The sequence below is a fragment of the Symphalangus syndactylus genome, chromosome 2 (genome assembly GCF_028878055.3).
Source record: "Symphalangus syndactylus isolate Jambi chromosome 2, NHGRI_mSymSyn1-v2.1_pri, whole genome shotgun sequence".
NCBI lineage: Eukaryota > Metazoa > Chordata > Mammalia > Primates > Hylobatidae > Symphalangus > Symphalangus syndactylus.
This window is the reverse complement of record NC_072424.2, coordinates 4,984,594-4,992,303: the sequence shown is the minus strand read 5'-3', so window position 1 is coordinate 4,992,303 and position 7,710 is coordinate 4,984,594. Positions and strand designations below refer to the sequence as shown.

Below are 7,710 nucleotides of genomic sequence, written 5' to 3'. Positions count from 1 at the left end.
TATGCAGAGCCTCACTCTTTACGGAGTGAGGAGTTTGCTCCACCTTCTTGATGGCCGAGTGTCTACATCAATTATTTGGAATTCTTGTGCAAAGGAGATTTCTATGCAATTCCATTTGCTTATTCACCTATGTATACAAATACAGACACCTAGATAATCATTTTAAGCTTTAGTTAGTATTCAACACTGCAGCATGATGTGGCACAATTCATTCCTGTGTTGGCCATCGGTAGCTGTTTTTATTGGCTTTTATTTTTCTTTGATATATTTTAATTTTTTAGTACTTACTTACTTTCTGATACTTCCAGATTATCCTGGCTCCTATATTTACTGTCCCAGTTCTAGTATCAGATATTTCTTCAAAGAGCCTGATTCCTTTCAGAATGGTAGGAAAACTTACATCTGGCTGCTGAATGAGCACATTGTATCTTGTCCCTCATTAGCAATGCTAGGAAGTATATGTGTGTGTCTAACCTACCTACACACACCTAATTATAAGGTTTTCTATGTAGAACTGTGTGTATCTATATTAAACTAAACATAAGTTTATGTTGAGGTCTCCACCTCTGATCTACTATCACAGGAATCATTCTAGCCTTCTCGCCTTGCTAATTTGTAACCTCCCACAACAGTGAGAAACCTGGTTCCCACCATCTGCGACTTATGTAAGTCATTGTTTTATTCCACATACAGACACTGTGGTTTTACAATTGTTCACAATTGCTTCTGTTGGAAAGAACTTTATAAAATGGAATCCAATGATGAAGTATAGTTCATTTGCCTTCAGCCTACAGATTCTATTCATTTTCTTTTTTTTTTTTTTTGAGACGGAGTCTTGCTCTGTCCCCCAGGCTGGAGTGCAGTGGCGCAATCTCGGCTCACTGCAAGCTCCGCCTCCCGGGTTCACGCCATTCTCCTGCCTCAGCCTCTCTGAGTAGCTGGGACTACAGGCACCCCCACCACCCCCGGCTAATTTTTTGTATTTTTAGTAGAGACGGGGTTTCACCGGGGTCTCGATCTCCTGACCTCGTGATCCGCCCGCCTCCCAAAGTGTTGGGATTACAAGCGTGAGCCACCGCACCCAGCAGATTCTATTCATTTTCAAAGTGACTTAGGTCAACACCATTTTCCCTACACCTTCAGTGAGTTTTTACCTACATTTGTGTCTTAGTCCATTTTGTGCTTCTGTAATAGAATACCTGAGACTGGGTAATTTATAAGTAAAAAAGGGTCATTTGGCTCACAGTACTGGTGGCTGGAATGTCTGAGATTGGGCAGTTGCATCTGGTGGGGCCTCAGTCTTTTTCACCTCATGGTGGAAAGTGGAAGGGGAGCAGGGGGTGCGCCAGAGATCACATAGCAAAAGTGAAAGGAAGATGGAAGCCAAGGAAGCCAGACTCTTTTTAACTACCTACTCCTGCAGGAATTAATCCATTCCTGTGAGAGCAGAGCTCACTCACCCCCATGGAGGACATTAATCTATTCATGAGGGATCCGTCCCTATGACCTAAACACTGTCCACCAGGCCCCACCGCCCCACCCGGACACATTGGGGGTCAAATTTCAACAAGAGTTTTTGCGGGGACAAACCACTTCCAAACCATAGTAATTTGTAGCATAGTTAAATTCTTTTTCACATGATGTATTCTGTCCTGGGATACTCCACATCCTGAGTAATTTCATTTAATTTGAATAGAGTTTGCTTTAACCATTTGGCTGTAAAATTCTGCATATTTCAACAAATGCATTGTGGCAGATATCCCACTATTAAAGTATCGAATGGAATGCCTCAACCCCCCACCCCATGGAGCCAATGGCTTCCCATCTGTGTAGTTTGCCTTCTCCAGTGTCTCATTAAATGAGGTCACACTGTGTGTATTCTCCTCAGACTGTCTTCTTCCACTTAGCAATGTGCATGCGAGATTCACTCATGTCTTTGTGTGAGTTGATAGCTTGTTCCTTTCTATGGCTAAATAGTATTCCATTGCATGAATGTACCACAATTTGGTTATGCATTATGGGTAGCAAAACCTTCCTCTTCTAACTTTGTTCCAGGGTTTGGAGACCTTCAAATTAACTGACAATAGATACATTAGTAGGAGAGACAATACTTGGCTTCTTGTTCCCCAAGTATCATTGTGGGACAAAATTCATCAGATGGCAGGATCCAGTTTACAAAGAGGTAAAAATAGCCCAGAAACAAGAAACAAGAATAGAATCTGATAACCCACAATGGCTATAGTTTTCCTTTAAAAAAATTTTTTTTGAGACAGGGTCTGGCTCTGTCGCCCAGGCTGGGGGGTAAAGGTGCAATCTCAGCTCACTGCAACCTCTACCTCCTGGATGCAAGCGATCCTCCCTCCTCAGCCTCCTGATTAGCTGGGACTACAGGCATATGCCACCATGCCCATCTAATTTTTGTATTTTTGGTACAGATGGGGTTTCACCATGTTGCCCAGGCTGGTCTTGAACTCCTGGCCTCCCAAAGTGCTGTAATTATAGGCATGTGCCACCATGCCCAGCCAAGTTATAGTTTGCCATTGAAACATAAAATTTCTCTCTGTAGTAACCATCATTTTTGATCATAATCAAAGTAAGACTATTCTTGTTTTAAAAATAAGTCTAGTTTTGTTAGATTTTGCTTGATTATTTACATAAGTGTAGCAAGAACAGGAGATGACCACATAGGTGCATTCAAGTTTCTTTGTTGGAAGTTTTCATACAGAATCTCAGATTTGACTTTTAAAAGCCTTATTCAGGCTAAAAGCCAAGCTAAGAACATACTACCAAATTTCAGCAGCAGTCCTTATAGCTTTGTGTGAATTCCTCTTTTCTTGAAGCCCCCAAAATATCCCTAAATTTCTGGGCCTACTAGGAAATGACCTTCTTTACTAACCTGTAAGGCTGTGAACCCTGTAATCTAGGTATCAGGCTGGCTTTTCTCAGAGTGCTGTTGGGAATGAAGTTTTTGATGTTCCAAAAAAAAAAAAAAAAATTAACATGGGAACAAATGATCTCTTAGCAAGGCGAGCTTTACTTTCTGCATAAAGGGTGCTACTCAATAGCTGTCCAGCCACAAGAACACACCAAACAAAGGAGACAGAGTTACTTATAAACTGATGTGTCTACCCTACTGCTGTGTCCAGTTTCCATTGGCTGGAATAGGACCTCATATTTTACACTGTACCCTATTGGCTATTAGTTTAAAACTTTCTTAATTAGGTAAGGGGAATAGAACAAAGAAAGAAAAGGAAGTTGCCCAGGGATAGTTAAGGAAGCATCTCCAAATAAGGAATGGCATGCACCATGGGCTGGGGCTTGTCTAGTTCTGTACAGGCATGCTGGAGCAAGCTAGGACAACTGATTTGGAATACACACACACACACACACAAAAATAGTGGATAGTTGTGACTTTATAATCTTTGAGGAAGAACTTTCCCATTTTCACAGTGCTTTGTAAGCATTGTCTCATAAAAAACCTTACTTCCTTAAAATTGCTGGTCATAACTGATCTTAGGTACCCATCCTAAATATGATATTCCAGTAAAAACCTTGATAATATAACCAAAATTTCCAATTATGTCCTGTTATAAGGTGAATAGATTCTTATTGGACTTTTGCTAAGAACTATATCATCGTGAAAATAAGAGTATTCAGTAAGGATTTCAAAATTGTGGAAAAATCAGGCAGGGAAAAAAGATAAATGTTTCATTTCTGTTTACAAAAGTATAATCTACTAAATTGTTGTAAGTTACAGTTAGATTAAGAGAAAGAGATTTCTTAAATCCAGAAACTAGAACGTTAAAGAACCAGCAATGCTCCAAAAAGCTATAAAATTATAATCAATTTTCATCAGTTCATTCAGTGCCATGTAATCAATTCCAGTCTTATTGGATCTTGGGTTAGCAGCATCATGAACCCATCAATTTCTCAACCAGAGTTCTGGAGATCTTCACTGAGTCAAGTGTATGGTCTTAAAGTTATTTAAGCAATATCATCAGAAGCCTATAACCAGAGTACCTGTCATAGTCTTTTCTGTGAGTCTCAGAGGGAGTCCTGTGTTGGAGACGAACATTCCGACCTGTAGCTGATTGCAGGAGCTTTCAGGAAAGCATCGGGGGAAGTAATATCTAAGTGACAAAGTGTATGAAATGGCTGTGATGAAAGATCTGATGAGAGTTCATTATACCACAACTGACAAGGATATTCGATTTTTTCTGTGTCATACAACATTTATTTATTTATTTATAGACAGAGTCTTGCTCTTTCGCCCAGGCTGGAGTGCAGTGGCATGATCTTGGCTCACTGCAAGCTCCGTCTCCTGGGTTCACACCATTCTCCTGCCTCAGCCTCCCGAGTAGCTGGGACTACAGGTGCCTGCCACCACTCCTGGCTAATTTTTTGTATTTTTAATAGAGACGGGGATTCACCGGGTTAGCCAGGATGGTCTGGATCTCCTCACCTTGTGATCCACCCACCTCAGCCTCCCAAAGTGCTGGGATTACAGGTGTGAGCCACTGCGCCTGGTACAACATTTAAAATAATAATTGGAATTATGACTTATTACTCTACTGGCACATAGCATGGATAAGGAGGACATTGACAAATTTCCAGGAATTTTATATAATTTCTGACAACATAACATTTTACCCATACAAATATAACACAGGGAAGGTTAGGTATCTCTTTTTATTTGTATCTTATGTATCGTTTTCCTTATAAAAAACACAACCTACTGTACTTGCGAAACATGCCCTACTTTTCTTGCATGCTTTGCATAGAGTTGTTTCTAGTTATTCTATTATTGCTAGTAGTTTTATTTACATATATTGATTATAATTTTAATACTTAGTAATCTTTTCTTTTCCAGAGAAAACTGGAAGTAGACAGTTATAAACTGTCATATATTAGCATTCTATAGTAGGTTAGAAAATGTATGAATATACCATCTCCCAACATCTACAGGGATGTGTTTCCTCATAATACAATTTCTCAGTGTGGCAGAAAAAAAGATGTTTATTATCGGGCCAAAATATCTTTAGTCTCTCTGTAAAAAATAGGAAGCCAAAAGTATATAAACTTGAATTATTTATGTTCAGTAATTAATGTTTTAGTATTGTATCTTATTTATAAATGTCTAGATATTTAAGGCAAATCTTTTACTTAGCTTAACTTTAAGGTTAAAAATTACCAAAAGTACTGTGGAAACTACTATTAGGCAAATTTACTGTAAACAAATTATTTTTGAAATAATGCTTTTCGCTTTTCACAAGATGGCACCGAAAGCGAAGGAAGCTCCTGCCCCTCCTAAAGCTGAAGCCAAAGCGAAGGCTTTAAAGGCCACGAAGGCAGTGTTGAAAGGTGTCCACAGCCACACACAAAAAAGAAGATCCGCATGTCACTCACCTTCAGGCAGCCCAAGACACTGCGACTCCAGAGGCAGCCCAGATACCCTCGGAAGAGCACCCCCAGGAGAAACAAGCTTGACCACTATGCTATCATCAAGTTTCCGCTGACCACTGAGTCAGCCGTGAAGAAGATAGAAGAAAACAAAATGCTTGTGTTCATTGTGGATGTTAAAGCTAGAAGCACCAGATCAAACAGGCTGTGAAGAAGCGCTATGACAGTGATGTGGCCAAGGTCACCACCCTTATTTGTCCTGATAAAGAGAAGAAGGCATATGTTTGACTGGCTCCTGATTATGATGTTTTGGATGTCGCAACAAAATTGGGGTCATCTAAACTGAGTCCAGCTGGCTAACTCTAAATATACGTGTATCTTTTCACCATAAAAAAATAATGTTTTTCATAAGAATGACAAATTAATTAGAATCAAATCTATAAGCTTTAAGATTTTACATTTCTAGTAAATATAATATTAGCTTATTTGACTATAACTCAAGCAGAATAGGAATTTATGTTTGTTTTATATTCAATAGTGATAACTTTGAAGACATAGTTGTTTTATTACACCAAAAATATTATATTAATCTTATTTAACTAAGTTTTATCCAAATTGTGTTAACTTAAAAAACATTTGATCATTTTCTATATTTCTAGGGTTTGGTGAATATTTATTTATAAATGCTTATTTTTTTCCAAGCCAAGTTAGAATAGAGCACTTTTAGAGGATTTTATAAATGAATTTTGCAATGCTATCTGGAATTAAGAAAATACCACATATACATAACATACATTAATAGATATACAAACACAAATAGAGATTTCATAGCTTTCATCCTGAAATTTCAGCCATGAATCGGGCATAAATATTCTGATGGTTAATTTTAGACATCTACTTAATTGGATTAAGAGACACACATAGCTGGTAAAACACAATTTCTGGGCATATCTGTGAGGGTGTTTCTGGAAGACACTGAGATAACCCTGATCCAATGTGGATGGGCACTGATATGGTTTGGCTGTGTCCCCACCCAGATCTCACCTTGAATTGCAGTTCCTATAATCCCTACATGTCGTGGGAGGGACCCAGTGGGAGGTGATTGAATCGCGGTGGTGGTTACTGCCATGCTGTTCCCATGACAGCGAGTGAGTTCTCATGATCTGTTGGTTTTATAAGGGGCTTTTCCCTTTTGGCTCAGCACTTCTCCTTGTTGCTGCCATGTGAAGAAGGACAGCTTTGCTCCCCTTTCTGCCATGATTGTGAGGCCCCTGCAGCCATGTGGAACTGTCAGCCCATTAAACCTCTTTGTTCTGTATCGATTGCTCAGACTCAAGTATTTCTTCATAACTGTATAAAAATGGATGAATACAGGCTTATCTAATTGGTTGAGAGCCCAGATAGAACAACAAGGAAAAGGAAAGGTGAATTATCTCCTTCTGAAATGGAAACATCTTTCTTCTCCTGCCCTTGACATCAGAACTTCAGGGTCTCAGACCTTTGGCCTCAGAATCAGAGTTACACCACTGGCTTCCCTGATTCTGAGTCCTTTGTGTCTGGAGTGAGCCATGCTACCAGCTTTCCTGGTTCTCCAACTCGGAGACAGGCTATTGTGGAACTTCTCAGCCTCCATAATTATGTGAACGAATTCCCCTAATGAATCTTCTCTCATCTGTCTATCTACATATATCCTATTGATTCTGCCTTTCTGTAGAACCCTGACTAATGTGATTACAATAACTACAAAATTCACTAGTTTACATAGAAGAATTGGTTTTTGTCTTTGCCCCATTTTATATTTGTGTTACAACTCTGTATCTGGAAAATGGAACAAGTTTTTTTCTTCTTCATATGAGGGCTAAAGCTTTTCTCTCACCAGCATTTTTGGAGATTTTTAAGGTTTTTTTTGTTTTGACATATAATCTTATGGAGGGTGAGAAATATTTTTTTTCTATTTTATTTTTCAGCCCCAGGTGTTTCCTTTTGCAGATTCTTCAGCACATTGAGAGCCTCCAAGGCATGGAGCGGGGTGCCTAAAATTTTAGTGATTATAGGGAGTTGAGAGACTCAATTGGGAAAGGAAAGGTCTAAAAGGAGGCAATTTTGAAGATAAAAATTTTCTCAAAGGAGTCATTAAAGTTTGAAATAATTCTTAGTAAAGTCATCCAAACAGGAAAGGAAGTAGAATTAATTCCATATTGGTGGAACACATAGTCAGCAGAGGTTTGAGAATGGAGAATTTAGTCAATTTTAAATTAGTCAATTTAGGCTAATTTTTTGTATTTTTAGTAGAGACAGGGTTTCATCATG

At 38.9% G+C, this 7,710-nt stretch overlaps 1 pseudogene; it reads left to right on the top strand.

The window, feature by feature from the left end:
- Positions 1-610: 610 nt before the first annotated feature.
- On the top strand, positions 611-6,666 carry LOC129462478 (large ribosomal subunit protein uL23-like; annotated as a pseudogene).
- Positions 6,667-7,710: the final 1,044 nt, after the last annotated feature.